Source organism: Lissotriton helveticus, chromosome 7 (genome assembly GCF_964261635.1).
Source record: "Lissotriton helveticus chromosome 7, aLisHel1.1, whole genome shotgun sequence".
In the NCBI taxonomy this organism is placed as follows: Eukaryota; Metazoa; Chordata; class Amphibia; order Caudata; family Salamandridae; genus Lissotriton; species Lissotriton helveticus.
This window is the reverse complement of record NC_136068.1, coordinates 396,187,783-396,209,223: the sequence shown is the minus strand read 5'-3', so window position 1 is coordinate 396,209,223 and position 21,441 is coordinate 396,187,783. Positions and strand designations below refer to the sequence as shown.

Below are 21,441 nucleotides of genomic sequence, written 5' to 3'. Positions count from 1 at the left end.
CACGATGACTTATTCCACCTTGGTGGGTGATGACTTTAGTAGTTTTTAGGAAAAATCTCTGACCATAACACTCTAGATCTGAGAGCTTCTTCAAAACAGATTTTTTTTAAACATTACATTAGGGACCAGGTATCAGTTTGTGCACACCTGACAGTACCCTGTCCACATTTTCTTACTACTTCTGTCTCAAACTCCCATGGTTAGTCTGGACTACCCCTCTGTCTGCTATAGCTTGGTCATCTGTCCCGAGCCTTTCCTAACATGAGATGTGCATGTAATAATGTGTGAGTGGCTGTGTGTGGCAGGCTCTGAACTACCCACCTTCAGGATGTTTTTGCTATCCTGATCAGAGAGACATGAGATGTCCTGTTTGTATCACAAGTTCTTTATTACATTTAGGGTAATCTCTGAGTTCTACAATTTCATATAGGTCACCATCTTGTGTCAGCCCTTCCTTGGTTCATTGTATAGGGCCCATTCCTGTGACAATTTTGTGAAACCTTGAAAGGCTTCATAGCAATATTTATGGAGAGTATGTCATACTTACCCTAAATCACCTCGTACATTTTAAGATACCTTTTCCAACAGTACATTCTACATGCAGAAATTTACAACATGTATTTCTGAGGTCAAGATTCACAAACAAAAACTCTGAAACTATGTCAGTTTTAAGTCAATTTAACAGGTATTGTGTTTTAATTGACTTGTCAGTTCATAGCCATCCCTCCTCCCAACACACCTGTACTGTCAACTAGTAGGTTTCTAAATCTGGTGCACCAAGATCTCAGTGTCTGCCTTCACCCCATATCAGTTCAGTCAGTAATATGTTATGCTATAGAAGAATGAGGCCTGCAAAATGCCTCTCTTCTTCGCTTCCATGTAAACTTCATAGGCGTGGTATACATGTTGCACGGGCATGCCACTGATACGTCAGATCTGGAGTGAAGGAACGAGAATACTGGGAATTATGCTCACAGAACCAATAGCCAATACCCCACAGCTCTGTTTACTAGGGCTGGTTAAAACTAAACAACTATCAAACCGCAGAATATTGACCATTGCCCTCTTATTAGCAAAACGGCATATTGCTATGAAATGGGGTAGTAGGAAAGCCAAACATGTTGAGGACTGGATCCTGGACATGGTATATTGCAAAGAACATCTAACAACATATGCTGAGGCGCTACCAGCTGCCTCACGCCCAAAGGATTTCTGGGGTCCGTTGAGGCAATATTTGCAAGCACAACCTGTCGTCTGAGGGAGAGGGGAAGGTGGGTCCAATTGCATGTTGAACATCATAATGAGTGGGAATCTAGGTTGCAGGCACTCTATTTACAGGAAGCAAAGGTTTCAAATGCTCAAAAAAAATCATAATGTATTATGTATTTGTTACGGTGCTGATTACTATATGTATGCGAAACACGCCAATAATTCATCAAATCAATAAAAATGTATTTTAAAAAAACAAAATGTCATAGGCCTGGTGCAGGTAAACCCTGAAATGTGGCATCAAATTCACAAGTCCTTTCCCTTCACTAACTGGGATATGACATTTGAATCTCAGAGGAAATAATTTGAGAATCTAATTATGATTTTTGCTCTGGTTTTACAGCAAAAATAATGGTTCATCAGACTGTGCCCAAGTCAGATTTCAAATGTGTAGCGAGATTCCTAATTAATTATGTCAATCAGCAATCTGTAAATGCGATTAGAATTGAAATATCTGTAATTGAATTAAATACAAGACTGTTTACTGAGTGCTGGCCCAGGCTTGGGTGACTCATTTCTCAGCGCTATATGATTGCCCCTTTACTTCGCTCCCACTTGAAAAGGACAATCTGAGGTTACAGTGCGACAAAGTCAGAAATGCAATCTTATCCCTTCCTTCAGACAGGGTGCCTGGCGCAAACAAGGTACCGGGGGACATGTTCAAGTCCCTAATGGATTTATGGCACTTATCCTTGCTCTCCACATGAATGCTGCCATTCGTAGTTCCTTACCAAAGGCATGGCGTCACTCAGTGATACTGCCAGTTTTCAAGTAGAGGTACACAAAAGACCCAGCATGCTATAGACCAATCTCGTTAGTTGATGTTGAAGTAAAAATCATTGGGCTGACGAACATAACTTCCTGTCCGATCTCCAGTATGGGTTTAGACTTGGTAGCGGCACAGTGGCGCAGAATCTTAATCTATATGTCCTAATAGCCAAATACACTAAGGCTAAAAGGAGCTCAGTACATCTTTTCTTCATGGACCTCAGCTCTGCCTTTGATAAGGTTAACAGATAAGAGATGGTCGAGTTGGGGTCCATGGGGTTTGAACCTGCTATTGTTGCCTTTCTGACTCGATAAGGTCGGGAGTAATGGGCAATGCACTAAGCACTTTAACCTAAAGCGAGGAGTCTGCCAGGGCTGCATCTTGATGCCCTTTTTTTTTTTAAATTATACATATTATTCGTCTGGAGGGGTGCTTTCTTGACAAAGTGTTGAAATTCCAAGAGTGGGGGAGATTGCTCCCTGCTTTCTTATATGCAGAGGATGCAGTCATGATTGCATGTACAGCCAAAAATCTTCAGAGGCTTTTAGATCCTTGGAATGTTTTAAGTTTCGCCTGCACAGCTCTTGCGCTGTGCTTGTGAAATCTCTTGTATTCAATATATCTTAAAAGGGGGCTCTTATCAGTTCCTACTGCCGAATTACTGTATGTTCATTAGCTTTTGTGTGGAATTTCTTTCCGTTAACTTCCCCTGACTGCACGCATTTACAAAACTTCTACTAAGGCTGTTCACACTGTTTAAGCCCCATTCACTGTCTTTTTTTTTTTTTTTTTGTCCTTATTAGCCACGTAGTCGTTCGAGGGGCGCTCCAACCACGAGACCCAATCTCCTCTGTAGCGCCATGAGACCGATGAGTGGTCACCTAGTACACAGGAGGACAGACAAGGTATCTCAGGGAAAGAAGAGCCCTGCACGAGCAATCTCCAATCGAGCCATTTGTAGGCAGATAGTCCGACAGCAGTACGGCTTGGGGTGCCTCCCATTGGACAAGGAGATTTAGGCCTAATCATTGGACCCGGGAAAAAAAAAAAAACCCGGGTTGGCTAACTGGTCCGTCTCCACTCAATCAAGAAGTCCCAGAATCTCACAGAACGAGGGCTACATATTCTAGCTAGATCTACCCTCGATGTTTCGTATAATGAAGACAACCATTCTGCATGTGTTGGGGAGTTCGTACTGACCCAGTTCTTACAAATTTCTCTTCTGGCTAGTAGAATAGCATAGAATAGAAATTCTCGTTCTAATCCCTTGATGTTCTCATCTAGGCCAAAGATGATTAAAGACCATGACAGAGGGATAGGAATTCTGAGAATTGATTCGAGTGATGTTTTAATTTCTTGCCAATAGGTAGCAATATTCGGACACTCCCAAAACATATGTAGGTCTGAGGCTGCTGGAAAAGAGCATTTACTACAACATTTCCCGGGTTGGAATTTCGAGAGTTTCTTGGGGGAGTAATACGCCCGGTGTAGTGTAAAGAAATGATTTCGCCTCAGCCATGCTGGCTTTATGATTTTGTAGAGGAGGGTGAAAGATTCTGCCCATGTGTCCTCTACCTGGAGATCTCCCTCTCCTCCCCACAGTTTTACCGGAAGGTTGAGCTCGCCCTCTCCATCCTCTATGATGTTCCAATAGTAAAGTGCGACTTCCTTCCTTCCCGCGGGTTTCTCCACTAAGTTGTTTTCTAGGGAACTGTGTTGCCCCAATATCGTTTTTTTCTTTGTTTGAGTTATGTTATGTTTGTTTGTTAGCTATATTTTACTACTAAACAGGTAACCACAAGGGCAATTACCTTACAGACAACAGGCTCATGATTTGAATGGTGCAGCAGCACCAGGGCCAAAATTGTCTGGCCTCCTCTAAACACACAATATTGATATATTCGTCTCCTATGCCGACGACACACAGCCGATTCTCTCCCTCACCATCGAACCCATAGTTGCCAAGAACAACTTCCAAGAAGGTATTATGGTTGTCGCCACCTGGATGAAGACCAATCAAGCGTCTTCCTAAAAGGGAACAGACGTCCCCACCTGGCATACCCCGAAATCAATGTGCAGGTTACTTCCACTATATACACAGTTTCCAACAAATAGTTAACCTTGTTTTTATTTAATTGATCTCTTTCATCAATAACATAGTGTTAATAGTTACACTATATGATGCATAAATTCTTCAATTATCCTTGCATTTCGGACTTGCCCTTCAGTTTTTTTTAAACAATCTTTATTGGGGTTTACAAAAGGTTCTAGAAATCAACAATGCACCATAGTTATCATTGTTCAGGAGAGTAGTTAGCTGGACCATGATACACACTTCTTAATAGCAATACAATATAAAAGGACACTGGTCCTAGCTGTTCACAGTGGCCCTCCCACCACCTCCAGCAAATCAAAGAACAGGAGTTATTTATGACATTTCTTGGAGTGTTACAGATATCTGTAATCTCTGAATCATCTCCCTCCCCCCAGGCGTGCAACTTATGAACCAGCTACTCTTTTGTGATAATCTTTTGCTTCAAACTTTGTTTCACCATTGTCCATCACCACCCCCTTTTGAACCACTTTGTTTGCCATAAGTTGGCAGGGTATGCTCAGACGTGAGTCCCTTGCTCACTTTGCCACTGGATTCAAGCAAGCCTGGCTGAAGATGGCTGAAATGCCAGAAACCGGTCCTAGGAAGCTTGTTTCCGATCCAGGGAAGGCATGGCTTGGCAGTTCAGGCTGGACTGTTCCCATGAGGCACAGGGTCAAACTGATTTGCATATGGCCATGTCTGAACTGGGTTGGCAGAGTGGGCTAAAGAACGGTGATGGATTAAACCCAGTTCTGTTGACTGGGTGTGTGTGTGTGTGTGTGTGTGTGTGTGTGTGTGTGTGATTGGTTCAGATGCTCCGTCCATCACCACCCCCTTTTGTACCGCATTGTCTAAGAGAGCACTTTAGGAGTCCTCAGTCAATGAGAATGGCGATGTGTTGGGGTTACTATCAAACTCCCTAGGGCTATAAGTTAGGTGGGGGTATATAGGGCTTAGCCCATCTCTACCAGGGGTTCTTCCCTAATTTCATCATCTCCAGCATCATCTGGGGTTCAGAGTAGCAGGACCAAGGTTTTCCATGCTCTTGCTGCTTCCAGCGCCTTCTCGCTTCCCGTTCATTTAGCAATTTGCATCCTGATTATTTCTTCACATTCTGCCCACTTAATGAGTTTTTTCTTCCACCTGGCTGTATTTGGGCCATGTTTTGCTCTCCAGGACATAGTTATATCTATCTTTGCTAGTACTAAGCCCATATCTATAAATGTACTTGTGATTTTATTTTTAGATGTGTGTAGGAACCAATGTAATAGGCAGTACCCCTGAGACGCCTCAACTTCCCTGTCAGTAATATCTGCCAACAGCAATGTAACCTCTTCTCAGAAACTACCCATGTGCGGGCAAGCCCCGAACATATGTTTGAAATCTGCTCCTTCCCTATTGCATCGCTGGCAAGCTGCTGCTTGGGACTCAAAATATTTATTAATCTTTTCTGGGGTAAGGTATGCCCTGTGCAGGATATAGAAATGTACCAATTGGAATCTGGCATTCCTGGTGCTCTTCCAGGCTCCCTCCACTAGCTCCCCCAGGTTTTCTCTGGAATAACCTTGCCGAGGTACGCCTACACCTTCAATCTCAACTCCGTTAAGGGCTGCAATGTTTCTCGTGTTGTTCGCCTGTATAAACACGTGACCGCCTTAATTGTACCTGCCGCCATTACCATACATTGGCATCCTAGTGACGTCCGTGGCTCAGTGAGACCCTGTCTCCAGTGCTTTCGTATGGCCGCGGTGAGGGCAGAATACAACAGGAAATCCCCCCAGGGTAAGTCATATTGGTCTTGGAGATCGTTAAATGGGATCATGGCGCCTTCCTCGATAGGTCTACTATAGTACCAAGTCCTTGTTCAACCCAAGACGTCAGTCTCTGCCAGCTGCCCCCATGCAGCAGGGCCTCACACATGAGTAATGGAATTTCCGAAGCATAAGGGCATCTAATTTGGGCTTGCCTCAAACACCTATTCCAGTATAGCCGGGCTGTGAGTAATTCCAAGAGGAGGGCCAAGGATCTAACAGAAAGCTTTAATACAATTTGGGATATCACTCTTAATGTCACTGGGTCCTCCCTCAGCTCTTCCGTCCCTCTAATGCGGCTCGCCACCCACTTTGAGAGCCATTGTAGCTGTGCTGAGATGTAGTAGACTTCCAAGTCAGGCACCGCCAGCCCTCACTCTGCTCTTGGGCGCATGAGAACGCCAAGTGCCACTCTTCATCTGCCATGCCCCCACAGAAACCCAGACACCAACTACTTTAGTTGGGTAAGGTACCTTGTTGGTATCCAGATCGGCAGGGTCCCAAAGTAATACAGCAGTCTCGGCAGAGTCACCATCTTAAGCAGAGCCACCTGGCCGGCCACTGACAATCGAAAAGAGGCCCAAAATTCAAAATTACCTTTTGTACCTCTAATGGCTCTCCCTATCTTACCCTCCAGGAGGTCTCCCTGGGTGTGGTATATTTGGGTCCCTAGATACGTCAAGCTCCTGTCCTCCCAACTGACTCCCTACATCTCTTGTGGACCTATCCTACCCTCCATCACGGGGAATAAACAAGACTTTGCCCAGTTTACCATTACCCCCACTGCTACTCTAAGTGCCTGTAACAATTCTTTCGCACCCCTTAGTGCCTCCCCCAAGACTGCTAAGAACATCAGCAGAGCGTCTGCATAGAGTGCAATGTGGTGTATTTGCCCAGAAACATTAGGGCCTCGATAGTATTGTCCGGTTTCGGCCCTAGCTGCGAACGGCTCCATCTCCAGGGTGAACAAAAGAGGGGAGAGCGGGCACCCCTGTCATATTCCCCTTTCTAAATTACAAGCTTCTGATATGAGGCCACCTGTTTTAACTCTGACAGTAGAGCTGGAATATAGGAGAGCTGTCCAGCCCATATAAGGCCATTCCAGGCTATCAATGCCTTTCTATATCCACTGAGAAGTCCGTCGCCACCTTGTTCCTACAAGAGTCTGTTTCTAGTACCTGTAAGAGATGTCTGACATTAAGGGCTGTGTTTCTGGTGGGTATAAACCCAGATTGGTCACTGTGTATAAGGGTCGTCATGTGGGGAAGCAGACGAGTTGCCAGTACACATCTCAGGAATTTGTAGTCTAGGTTAAGCATAGAGAGCGGGCGGTATGCTGGCCTATCCCACAGTGGTTTCCCCGGTTTAAGCAGGGTTACTATGATCACCTCTCTGGTCGAGACAGGGAGCGGCCCCTCCTGTTTCGCATCATTGTACAGCTTTACCAGTCTAGGGGCTAGCATGTCAATGAATGTTAGGTAGAATTCAACGGGTAGACCATCTGTCCCTGCGTTTTGTTCTCCGGTGTTTCCTGTTCGAGTTCCCTGAGGTGCTGGTCCGCCCTCTGTATGTTATCTAGTTAGGTCTTCCCCGTACCCTCCATCCCTGATGTACAGCGCCCCCTGATGACTGTCTTAAATGCATCCCACTCCATCAATGAACTTGATGCTGAGTTAGCATTGTCCTGGAAATACTGTTCAATGGCTGTTCCTATTTCCCCATGGACACCTGGTCCTCTGGGCCTCGGGTCGCAGACGCCATGTGGGTGTTTTGGGCCTTGCTCGAGACCACTGCAAACTTATCATCTCTGGGTTGTGGTCAGAGATCGTCTGAGTGAAGTTATCGGGCTTGCCCTTCATCAGGTGGGTGATAATTCCTAAAATGTAATACACCTCCGAATTAATCAAATGAGTCTGAAGTACCACCTTGATGAATTCATGTGTCTGAATAATATCAGAACTGTACAAAACATGCACGTGAAGTTAATAGACCAGTGCTCCAAACTTGTTTATCATGCATTCTGAATGTGCCCACCATCTTAAAAAAGTATTGTGAAGGTTAAGCCATGCGTAGAAAGATAATCAAGTGAACAACTGTAAAGAATGGTGGTGAGTCACAATATGGTGCACCAACGCCATAGTTTAAGTTAAGGGACAGTGAAACTGAGATTAAGTAACCAGCGCCTAAAATAAAATCTCAAATGAATTGAACCATCCCAATCACAAAATCGTGCATGAAAATACAGAAAAAAAAATCAAACTAAGGCTCCAAGGGTCTCCGAGCCGACCCCACTAATATCCATACAGTTGCACTTAAGGTAATTCACCGTTCGAAATGCGTATCCCCCAGCCAGCAGGTAATCAAATTTAAGGAGAATACGTCCAAGAAAGTGAACGCTGTGTGAACCGCTGTGTTCTACACAGTCGTGCATATACAAGGAACCCATGTACATGACATAAAGAAAGGATCAAAGTGAGTGAATAGAAATAGACTTGAATGCACCATATTGTGACTACCCACTATTCTTAACAGTTATTCATGTGATTATCTTTGCACGCATGACTTAATCTTCATGCTACTTTTTTAGGATGGTGGGCACAATCTGAATGCATGATAAACAAGTTTGAGCACTGGTCTATTATCTTCGCTGGTATGTTTTGTATGGTTGTGATATTCAGACACAAAAATTCATCTAGGTGGTACTTCAGACTCATTTGATTTATTCGGAGGTGTATTACTTTTTAGGAATTGTCCCCTGACGAAGGGCAAGTGCCAGAATGCATTGGGTCATGTCATACAGGGATAATTGAAGAATTTACGCCTCCTATAGTGTGACTATTAACTGTATATTATTGATGAGATATCAATTAAACAAAAATGGATTAACTATTTGTTGGAAACTGTGTATATATTGTATGTAACTTACAAATCGCAAATTGATCTCAGGGTGTGCCAGGTGGGGACGTTTATTCCCTTTCAGGAAGACTCTTGATTGGTCTGTTTCACACGCCTTTTTTGATCAGAAGGCGATACCCACTGGCACCCTTTAAACTGTTTACAAAAGTAACCAAGGACTGAACACGGAGTGTGCTTATCATTATCTTCTTGCTTTGACACCTGGATGAAGAACAGCTGCCTCAAACTTAACTCAGAAAAGACCAAAGTTCCTCATCCTGTGCTCCACCCCCTCTACCTGGGACGTCTCCTGCAGCACATGGAACCCCCCCCATACCCACAGACCACGCATGAAACCTCAGCATCATCCTAGACTCCTCTCCCACCATGAACCTCCAGATCAACATTGTCTCATCATCCTGCTTCCACATGTTATGCCTGCTCCATAACATCTTCAAGTGAATCCTCACTGAGTCTACCCTTGGTCCCCCCCACCACCCTGAGACTCTGAGTGAGCTGCAGGTGGCGCTAGTGAGAGGAAGGAGACGCCAGCATTCCAGATCACCCAGATCACCCAGGCGGGTGGACACAGCAGACACAGCTGCAGACCGAGGTTTCTGCAGTTTTCCGGGGTCCGAGGGGGTGAACTGTTGAAGTGCCGAAGTGCCGGGGGATAGCGGTGAAAACGGTGCAAGCGGGCAGGCGGCGGCTTGAGTGAGAGCGGCAAGCAAGCAAGCGGCGGTAAGAACGGCAATAGTGCGGCGTCCTGGTAGAGGCGGCTGCGTCCTGTGCCCCCCTTCTGCTGCTGTAGCCACTGTTGCAGCCCCCGCCACTCCAGCCGCCATCACGATCAAACCTGCTCCCCCCTCTTCACGGGGGCCGTCTCCCGCGGCAGTATTTTAGCAGCTTTCCGTACGGCAGGAATCGCAACAACCCAGCAACGGTCCAGCCCGCACAAAACTCAGCATCCCAGCAGGCATATCGGCAGGCATACCGGCAGGAATCGCAGGAGCCGCCTACACTGCCTGCACTGCCATACTGCCAAGAGATCATCTACACCCTTGGAGAGTGTACGTGAGCACCGCGCGGCGGGAGCCGCTGGCTCTGGCACCGCACCAACGCTTTGGCTCTGGAGAGCGGCCGAGAGGTGGCGTGGTGTGACCGCAAAAGCGCAGCGGTGCACTATCAGCCTTGCCAGTGGAGTAGCCTCCTCAGCAGTCTCTGCTGCTGTTGCGGGGTCGGTGGGGGTTGGCACCGGCCCGCCGGATAGCTGACAGCGGAGGGAACAGGGCGCAGGTGGTCCGCCATGAGGTCTGGAAGGGAAAGAAGACCTCCAATGACTCAGTCAAATAAACGGAAACGGAACAACACAAGTACACCAACAAGTCCAGTGTCCCCTGGAACGACCAAGCTGACCCCCTGTGAAACAAAGGCACCCGAAAACACAATGGGGTACAAAACACCGCTCGAAGGAGCTGACGAAGGATCTAGTATTAACCCACTTGATGGGCCAGCAGAAGGACCAAGATTAGGAGCAGAGGACAGTCTCGCCACAATATCTGAAATGACCGGAAATAACAAAACAAAAAATAGCCCATCTCCAAAACAAGGGAGGCGCAGAAGCCACAAAAGGAAAAACAATCAACAACTAATTAAACTGCCAGGACAACAAAGTGAAACAAAATACAATTTCCAGCCAAAAATCTATACAAAATTCAATTTCCTAAAAAACCCAGGGAACGCAATCTATTCTTCAAACGATTCCATTACCGGCCTCCAATCCCCTCTGCAACCGGCCAGTGAGTCCAATGCTTGCCCTGCAACTACTAGCCACATTACAGCGGAAATTCACACGGCACCAATGCCAAATGAAATAACGAACTCAACTGGATATGGAGCAGACAACAGGGGTAACCTGGCACAACAATACATCAGGGCACCGTCAAAAGAAGGCCGCATCAGCCAGGCACTTCTACAAGCGGGATGCTCAGAGGAAACCCAACTAACAAGCCCACCACAGTCATCCGCTGTATCGAACAACCAAGCAAAAGGGCATGGGGCTACCAGCAACCGGGAAGCTTCAAAGGAATGACAACCCCCTTTCATTGGAACCAGAAACCCCACTGCTCTCAATGGGAATGTCAATAGAAGGATTAGGAACCCACATCTCCAGCGTGGGTCCAATAAACCAACCAGTGAGAAAACAGACTGTAAGCAGAAACGAGTTAACACGCCGACACCAAATAGAGCCGGCATTAGGGCAACCGGATGGCCACTCAAGGGCAAAGAATATAAACACGGAGGAAGAAAAAAACGATTGGGATGAGCCAAACTCCACCAAAGACGACGCGACACTGAACACTTCTATAACACCGTGTACTTGCAAGAAGATGAAGACGACACCTAGCAAAGTAAACTTTCAGTCTCCATGTATCATAAACCCCGAAGATAAGCATTTTAGCGATCAATCTCAGCGGGATATTTCAAACTGCAAACTAAACGAACAGAACATCAAACTCTTAGAGGGATCACGCGCAACCGAGGAACAGCCCCAACAGAAAATGTTGCCCCCAAGAGAAATAGACACAGAAACAATCTTTTTCATTCCCGAATACAAATCCAAGGGAAGAGTAGACATTCTGAATAGGGGCAATATATTAAAGTTAATCAACTCAATAGACAAATTAAAACCTATAAATTCCTCGGATCTGCTCTCAATCGAATTCCACCCAGCAACACACCCACAAGGGAACGAGAAAACAAGGGCCACGTGGAAAACCAGGGAGGTATCAAAAACAATCATGGAGGAAGCATCCAGCTTCTCCCAGTGGGGAATCCAGCTTGAACCAGAAATAAAACCAGCTTATCCTACCCCGCTTCTCGAAGAAAGGAAGAAAGAACGACCCCGACTGGTCAAGTCAATACTTAAAGGAGCACGAAGCCACTCCCCAGGACGGTAAAAATACCCGGCGAAATCGCAAAATCCAATGTTTCAACAAACAGCTCCTTGTAAAGAAACAATAACTCGCACAATAACAGGAAGCGACACCAACTGACAAACAAAGTCAGTTTCAGCTACCAAAACTTTGGCTTCCTTCAAAAATAAAAACAAACTTAAAATTTGCAGTTGGAATATTAACGGACTAACCGACAAACTGGAGGACCCCGAAATATTGAACTACCTGCAATCCTTTGACTTGATTCTCCTCCAGGAAACATGGGAGCCCAACGACATAGCCCTACAAGGATATACAGCCTGGACACATCCGGCCCGCAAAGAATCACAGTACGGCCGCTGCTCTGGCGGCCTGGCAATTTTCGCGTCAATATCAGCTATAGGAGAAATCAAACCATCAAGCATAAATATTACCCTACCGAACGCAATACAGGTAATATCACTTACAATTGATAATAACCAAGGAAGCCATCAGTTACACGTCGTAAACACATATATCCACCCTAAGAATAAGCTGACTGGGTCAAACGTACTAGTTCAAGAGTTAACAAGACTCATGGAGGATGGGGAAACGGATAACATACTACTGGCTGGCGACTTCAACCTCTATCTATTTGGTGAACCGGCAACCGACGATATGACACAGGAAATGGACACAGTATGGAAAATCCCAACTCAATCAATCCCCTCCAGACACAAACATAGCAACGCTGCTTCACAGCTAGTAAAAGCTCTAGAGCAATTGAACCTGCGCGTTCTCAATGGAAGATTCAAAGAGGACATTCCTCCAGCACCAACATACTACTCGTCAATCACCTCATCCTACCTAGACTTCATGCTAGTAACACTCCCGCTGTATGACAAATTACAATCATTTAAGATAGGAGACAGAGCTCAGAGCGACCATTTGCCGCTAGAAGCTCAGTTAGCCCTGACCTGTAAGAATGAAGCAGCAGAAACAAGAAGCATGTGTACAGAATATACCGCTAACTACAAGCGATTACGATGTAGGACCACGGATATGGAAGCACTAGCAACCATTGCAAAAACAATAATAAAGGAATTATCCATTATAGCTGATAATCCCCTCGTCCTTTGGGAAGACTTCACAGCGGTATTAGGAGAAAAACATGCCACAGGGAAGAAAATTCATAAAGGGAATAACACAAGGTTCACGCTTGGCAAAGTAACAACTGTAGAAACAAAAAACATCAAGCTTGAAATAAAAAAGACCCTCAGGCAACTCCGCCAAGATCCAAATAACACGGAAATTCAACTGCAGCTTCGCAGGTCAAAAGCATTGTTACAAAAGAAAACTTGGTAAAGGAAAAGGCAATTGAACGAAGAACTTTGGGCTAAATTTCTACATATTTCAAAGCAGAAGAACAGCTCTAGTTTTTGGAAGACCATCCACAGGCTCCAACAGCCAGACCACAACGGCATCAACTCTGAAATACCGGAATCCGACTGGGCTAACTATTTAACAACTCATTTTAACACAGGCGACCCTGCAATGAAGAAAGCCAAAGGGGTTGATACGGAAGAGGGAGCTCTCCCTCAAATGGACAAAACTGTCACACTCATTAAAAATACAAACCAGGCGCTTAAAAAGGAAACAACCGGGTCCCACACTCCAACAGAGGACGAAGCCAGTCCAACGACAGCTGAGCCTAGAATAATCGAGAATGAACCATCAGATCAGGAAACAGCAGACACTATTCTTAAACAAATCTCCAAGGGAAAACTTGAAGGGGCTCCAGGACCAAACGGGATCCCTCCGATACTATATAAACAGGACCCAGCTTTTTGGAGCATTACCTTGACTCCAGTATTCAACGAAGTAAGGGAAACAGGAAAAATACCAACATCTTGGAGTGGCTCGATAATAAGCCCAATATACAAAAAAGGCGCTAGGATCGATCCAAGCAGCTACCGTCTGATTGCCCTGATAGACGTAGAGGCAAAGTACTACGCAGGCCTCATCCTGAAGGATCTAATAACATGGGCAACAGAAAAGAACATCATCCCAGCTACACAGACGGGCTTCCGGAGGGGCCAAGGCACCCTAACAAACATCATGGCGTTAACCCTATTGTTCGACGCAGCAAAAACGGCAAAAAGCTCCCTGTTAGTGTGCTTCATTGATTACAGCGCCGCATTCGACCATGTAGATCGGCACAAACTATGGCGGAAGCTGAACTCATGGGGAATCCCTGGCCCCCTCCTACAGCAGCTGGTAATGTTACATACCGACACTTGGGTCCGAATAAAACTAGGATCTGGCACACATCTATCAAGAAAAATAAAGACCAGCAAAGGACTAAAACAGGGCTGCGTCCTAGCCCCAACGTTGTTCAATCTCTTCCTTGCGGATCTTCCCGAAGAGCTAAAGACAGTTACATCACACGCACCTCGGTTAGGAAATATTACGCTCTCAAATCTGCTTTACGCAGACGACCTGGTCCTCATCAGCCGGTCTCCTATTGGCCTCCAAAACCTTCTGGACAGAACCAACGCATTTTCGAAAGCAAATTCTCTAAAAATCAATCTGAACAAAACCAAAGTCATGCCAATGAACCATAACAAAAAACGGAAACCCGCATGGTTCCTGGACAATCAAAGATTAGAACTGGTGACCTCATATAAATACCTAGGAGTCATAATAGATGGCAATGGCTCCTTTAAACAACAACTAGAGGCCATTCGCAGGAAGGGCATGACTTTTCAACTATCAACAAGGCCCCTGCAGAAAGCTCTCCCTGACAGGACATTAGCACCACTCTTACAGGTAATAAAAGCTCGCCTACAGCCCATGCTCTCCTACGGCAGCGAATCAATGCGAGGTAAAGATGCAAGTACTCTAGACAATACAATCAGCCGTGCATATAGGGCAATCTTCCATCTTCCTAAAAACTCTTCGCCCGCACTAATTCGTCTCGAATTTGGACTGCAGAAACAATCAGTGGAGAGGAAAGGCCAATATATAAAAAGCTGGCGCAAAATTAAAGACGCGGAGCAAGGATCCTTAAACGCCAACCTATGGATTGAACTCACTGCCAAAGAAATTTCACCAGCAAGGGCCTACCTAACTAACTCACTGGAGAGTCTAGGACTAAAAACGCTCTGGGAAACAAGAACGGATTTTGGGACCTTTAAAAAAGCAGTGTCGAAAGTCATCAAACTGGTCTCCTCACTTGAGGATAGAGCCACCCTATCCAAGAGAGCGCATGGATGGGTTGTGCTCGAAGGGTACAGAACCACAAAGCCACAAGAGTATCTATCAACGGGCCTCACAAAAAAAACAAAAAACAAGTTTCTAAACATGCGCTTAGGCAACATACCCATGGCACGTCATTTGGCACCATGGAAAAGGCCTAATCCATCAAACGCATGTCGCCTTTGCCAATCTGCGAAGGAGGATCTTATACATATCATTTGTATCTGCGAAGCTCTTGTGGACACAAGGCGTTCCATGCTTCGGCCCATATGGAACCAGAAGGGTGTAAAAACCTGCAGGCAAGCAGTGATGCTCTGTTTCAACCCTGAAGAGACCCAGTTAAACTGTAGAACAGTCAAATACTTCGACATAGTGGCCAAAAAACTAAATGAAACAACACTTGGGTGGAATAACCCAATCGCATAAGGAGAATAGCAGACTTCTCTAATGGCCTTAATAACTACAAGGCCTACAAGTACCAAAGCCACGGCAATTATAATAAAAGACTAAATGAAAAGCCAGTTGGGTGCAACAATTAATTATATCAGGAGAATAGCGACGTCTCCAACGGCCTTACAACTATAAGAACAACAAGTAAGCTCATGGCTAACAGGGAAAAGACTCACTAATTTACTATAGACTCTTTGTGATTTTATTAATGCGTAACACTCTTTTTAAAGACTTTTTATCTATTGCTTAATATTGTGAGTTTTTATTAACTGTACAATAAAATAAATTCTAAAATTCTAAATTCACCGAGTCTAGAAAGAGGGTCACCCACGCACTCATCAGCAGCAGAATCACCTACGGCAATGCACTCTATGCCGGCATCACCCAGAAACTTCTCAGGAGACTGCAGAACATTCAGAACGCCTCCACCAAACTCATCCCCAACATCCACAGCCACATCACTGGCCACCTAAGAGACCTCCACTGGCTCCCAGTCAACAAAAGGAAAGCAACCAAGGACCGGTTTCGCCCTAGTTATGGGCTATTCACCCGGGTAGGAACTATTGAAGGCCAGTGACCAGAGAGATTCCTCGGCTTTTAGGAAAATTTTAAACCAGACGTACTTTAATGCCATTTGCACTACAGGAATTGACACAGTGATAGCATCTGAAGACTAGATTGACTACTTTTGCTTCACCTATGCTATACTTTAGGTAGCTAGGGTGGAGAATGAGGAGGAGAGGGCCTCCATACTGCAAGCTCCAGTAAAAAGACATCAGTCCATGAGTTCTCACTTGGATGAAGTTACCAGCTCTTGCAGTAGTAATAAAGCCCACGGCCCTGATGGGATCCCCTTAAAGCTATAAAAGGGCAATATTCAAATGCGGGCGCCCTTATTAACTAATGTTCTGTGTGTCATCTGCAGGTCAGGGAAACTAAAATCTTTGCCCCACACACTTATAGTGCCAATTGTTAAGAAAGGCAACCTCAGGGATCACAAATGTTACTGTCCAATATCACTCCTTGAGTCTTTCCTTAAAGTGGATGACAGAATCCTGCTCATGAGGTTTGAAACATTGGGGGAAGAAAATGGAGCCCTCTCAGGCATATCGTATGGTTTTGGAAGGGTGGGTCGGCACTATCGAACAATCTCTGAATCTTAACCTCCTTATAGAAAAATGTACTGTGGCAAAAGCAGGAGCGCGATACTTGGGGTTTGTGGACCTCTCTAGCACATTTGATTGCGTCAGGCGCAGTAAATGATGTATATGATTTCGGACTTGGGAGTTAACCAAGCCATTATTAACCTGTTGAAAAACATAAACCGATATCTCTGCTAGTGTAAGATACGGAAGGATTAGTGACTGTAGAGAGCCCTTTAGTGTAAACATGGGTGTCAGACAAGGTTGCGTGTTGGTACCCCTCTTGTTTACTATCTATATCAACAAACTAGAAGAGTAACTTCTTAGGGTCTGTAGAGAGCTCCCATAGATAGATAAACTTCCACTGCCTGCCCCCCTGTTTGCAGATGATGCAGTCTTAATGGCACATACACCGGTCGCCTTACAGGTTATCCATATCTTTAGGAGCTTTATGCAAAATCTTGATCACTAGGTTAATCTTACTAAGTCCAATATAATATAAACTGGTCATTCTACATCTAGAACTTGTGCTATGTACCTGAACAGACAAACATTTAGAGGGTACCTGCCTTTTTGTACTGAAGGGGTATGCTTTAAAGGAAGGGGCATATTGAGAAGTTCAATACAATCTGATCACTGCATTTTGAGCAAACACTGGCAGGTGTCTTTAGGTTTGCAAAGAAATTAGCCAAAAACCCATAAAGAAAATGCTACAAATCTATAAAACCGAAATCTGTTAGTGTGGTCTCTTATTGAGTGGGAGTGTGGCTTCAAGCTTTATCTACTCCAATCTGACTAATGGAAAATTGTTCCTGAGGGGACTCCTTACCTACATATCTTTTTCTTCTGATTAGGGTGAGATAAGAAGAACTCCGTTTAGGCATTAAAATATAAGGGCTTGTCAAATTCGCCAAGCAACAGCAGCCAGACCATCTATAGCTTAAATAACTATAAACGTTAGTACCACAAATCCCACAATCATCTTTTATTTCTGCTATCCCCTTTCTTCCTTCCTGGCACCAATAGGGAGGGTGTAACTCCTAGATGCTTTAGACACCTGTTTGTTAGAACAGTGATGTAATGAGGTATTTTCTAATTTAGCAAAGGGGCGCTAGGTGGCACACATCCAAGATGGCCGCACACCTATGAGCTCAGGAAGTTTGGTGCATTTATCCGACAATTATACTTTGGCAACATAAGTTCCATTGCTGGGTCCTTGATAACTCTGCTACCTCTGGGCCAAGAATTGTATTTCCCAAGTCATCCCTCCTCTGGTGGTGAGGGAGTGTTGCCTGCTGGGGCTGCGGCGGCCTTGCATGCAGGAACCCTGACTCATCTGCTGTGCTCAATCGAGATCCGCGGCTTGCCACGAGGTGGTAGGCCACAATAACATTGGCGTGCCCGGCCCACGGCCCCTTTACCTCCGCTGTACTCCTCCCCTAATTTACTGACCTCTACTCTGCAGCGGCCGCTGCTCCTTCCTGCCGCGTAGGACTGGATCCTTCCTGATTGACGGAACGATGAGAAATGCGATAGGCTGCAGCGCAACATTATTGCTGGCTTTTGAATCATCTGGGAAGCCATATATTGTGCCTTGGGTCTTCCCTGCTGGCTCCCCTTTGTGCTGGTTGTGGCCCTGTGCGCAGGCGGAAAGACAGTGAGGTGCGCGACCGCTTCAGGACACTTCTTACGGCTGCAAGACGCGTCCCTGCTGTGCAGTCCCGGCAGGAGGGCCTGCCGTGTGAATGCGGGCTCACGAGGCGCTACTACCATACTACAGGCCTGATCGTGATGGCTCCTTGATGCTGCCCACATCGTATCGCACACACCTATTGTCTTAATCCTCTGCACATGGAGCTGGATTCTTGAAAGCTACAGGTGCTTCCCATGGTTCCCTACAACAGCGGTTGTGCACGGCTCTATGGACCTAACCCTTGCGTTGTTTTGATGCTGACATGCTACCACCCACACTGCCACAGCATCGCTAACTGGGCATATCCTTGGCCCTTCTTGAGGTGTATGACCACAGAATACGGGAAGAGGTATCTGATACTTGCCCCTTACACCGTGACGCTGTGGTCAGAGGGCCCTCCACCTTTCATAGCATTTAAAGCTTGAGCAGCCTTCTCTGGAGGCACTCCCTCAAGAAAGACTCTGCATTGCATTGGGGGGAGACCTTGAATTATTGGACGACAGCACTCTATAGCACTCGCGCTCCATCTCAGCGCCACCGACCATCATTTATTTCTTCAAGGTTAACTCGAGCTGTTGCAGATTTGTGTAGTCCCACAGACCTAGGACCTGTGCCTCTCTGCCGCTAATTTGGTGCCTGCTTCTTTCTACTAGGGAGCTTCCTGCACGACAGATGGCGGCGATGGGGAAATTCGACGGCCGTCAGCCACGCTTAACCTTTGAATCTAAAAAAGCTGCGACGGGGTCAACCTCTGTGGATGCTGAATCCGCAACTATGGATCAGGCACAATCCACCCCACAATCCTCTGATATCGACGTTAAAACGTTGCTTATAGCGGTACAACATAGCCTGTCGGATATCTCGGGAAAGATGGACACTGAACAATCGGCTTGACTCTTTGGTGCAAAAAGTAGATAAACATGATGGGCAATTGAAAGAGGCCGAAAAACGCATATCTGACAATGAAGATGTTACACATCGAATGCAGACACAAGTGGCTCATATGGATAAACTTCTAAAAGTCATTGCTGCTAAGAATGAAGACATCGAAGCAAGGAGCCGTCGCAACAACATTCGCATCCTAGGTATTCCGGAGAGCACGAATACAGGACGAATGGAAAACTACGCTAAGCGCCTCCGAAGAGCTCCTTTGGTGCAGAATCCTTCTCGCCGCATTTGGTGGTTTAGCGCGCGCACTGCTCCTTGGGCCCGCGGCCCCCCTCCAGGAGAAGCCCCGAGTCCCATCATTGTGCGTCATCTCAATTACCGGGATCGTGATGTGGCACTGCAGAAGGCCTGTGAATCCACTGCAATTTGAGGGCAATACATACACCATCTACAGGGCTCGACAAATCTTAAAAATCATACTTGACCTGCAGGTCTAGTGACAAGAATTTTCTTCTCGACCTATCATCAATGCACTCGACCCACAAATTGGTTCCATACACATTTTCCTCAAAACATTTGCAGCACAGTTGATCTATGACCAGTAAGACATGATCGAATTTTTTTGCCTCATTACTATTCTCACTGCAATGTTTTGAAAGTTACGAGTACGGCCTCACATAAGCACTCTTAGCAGTACTCTGGTACACTACTGTACATTAAACATACTAGAGCGTGGCTCCGGATGAATACTCTTAGCAGTACTCAGGTTCACCTCTGTACCTTAAACATACTAGAGTACGGCCCCGGTGGCTCAGCATCCTGTAATTCTGGGCAAATCACTTAATCTCCCCTTGCCTAACAAAAGCGAATGTGTCCTTGTGTAACGTAACTGGCGCTCATGTAAAGCGCTCCAATACCTTCGGGTCAAGTAAGCGCTATATTAATCTGCAAAAAAAACCACTCTTAGCAGTACTCGGGTACGCCGCTGTACCTTAAACATACTAGAGTAAAGCCCGGATAAACACTCTTCCAGTCCTCTGTACACCACTGTAACTTAAACATACTAGAGCACGGCCTAGGAAAGGGCAGATCGCACCATGGCTTGGAAAAGAAATAACAGTATGACTGGAACGTTTTTTACGGGGTCTTGCAATTTTATTTTATGTCCCTGCTATCAGACCAGGCATGCTGTGTAAGCACAACTAGGGCCATATAAACAATACTAGCCTGCTTGTTCTTGACATGATATCGTCATTTTCCATCACTCTCTTTTCCACGTCGCTGACGTGGGGACCTATCTTGTCAAGTGACGGGGAAGCCTCCCAGTGCGATTTCACACCATAGATTGTGATTACAACCTGCCCCTACATCTGTTTCACTTCCTGGTGGGCTCCCCGAGCTGGCATTTCAACTTAATGAAGTCGGCGCCAGCCTGGTCCTCCTCGTGAACGCCCGTTCTTCATATGCAGATAATTGCAAATCACACAGGGAAATAAAAAGATACACGTTTAACGTGGTTGTTTGTACAATTTGGAGTAGACATATATTTTCGTTCTTGTCCACTTTTCTCCAGCCTCCTTATATTTATACCACTTTTATCTTTGCCAACCCACCCATTCACTCCTTCCTTACTGTAGATCGTATTATGCAGCTAAATATTTTTGTAATTAAAATAACAAAGGGAATCGTATGGCGCTGTTTACCCTCTGCATCCAGTCAGTGCACCACCGACTGCACCCGCCTTGCAGAGCTGGGTAATCTAACTTCTTAGCAGTGAGAAAATACAACATTTCCTGCGCTGACATCTGGCTCCTTGACGGGCACCACAGGCAGCTTGTTGGCACCTCGCGAGCTACCACTGGACGAGGCACGTGCAGGGAGTGACCGCCTGTGCCTCCCTCTATTAGATTTCATGAATGCTTTGCAGTTTCGAAATCTCAAACTTCACCTTTCTCATGTGCCTCATCTAGCTGTGGTTCTCTGAGCACTATCAACCTTCTGACCACATGCAGTTCGCAGTGCTAATGTGATCATACATGTTAATTATAATTATGCCTAATTTCTAGTAAGCTAGGTTTATTTACATTGCCGGTAAGTTTGTGCTTTTCTAGGATAGAAGACTTGAAGTCTGAACCAGTAACAAGCATAACAATAGCCCTGCTGTACTTTAATCCCCTTCAAAGCCACCCTCCCCAACAATCGGAGCAAGAGCCCCTGACCCGCGGCTGTGTCCCCATCCAAGCACACCTACCGTAG

The 21,441-nt window shown here is 45.7% G+C and overlaps 1 protein-coding gene across 5 annotated transcripts in view; it reads left to right on the top strand.

Moving 5' to 3' along the window:
- The window catches only part of GSS (glutathione synthetase), a 757,391-nt gene that overhangs the window by 539,515 nt on the left and 196,435 nt on the right, over positions 1-21,441 (top strand). The gene's annotated exons all lie outside the window — the stretch shown is intronic.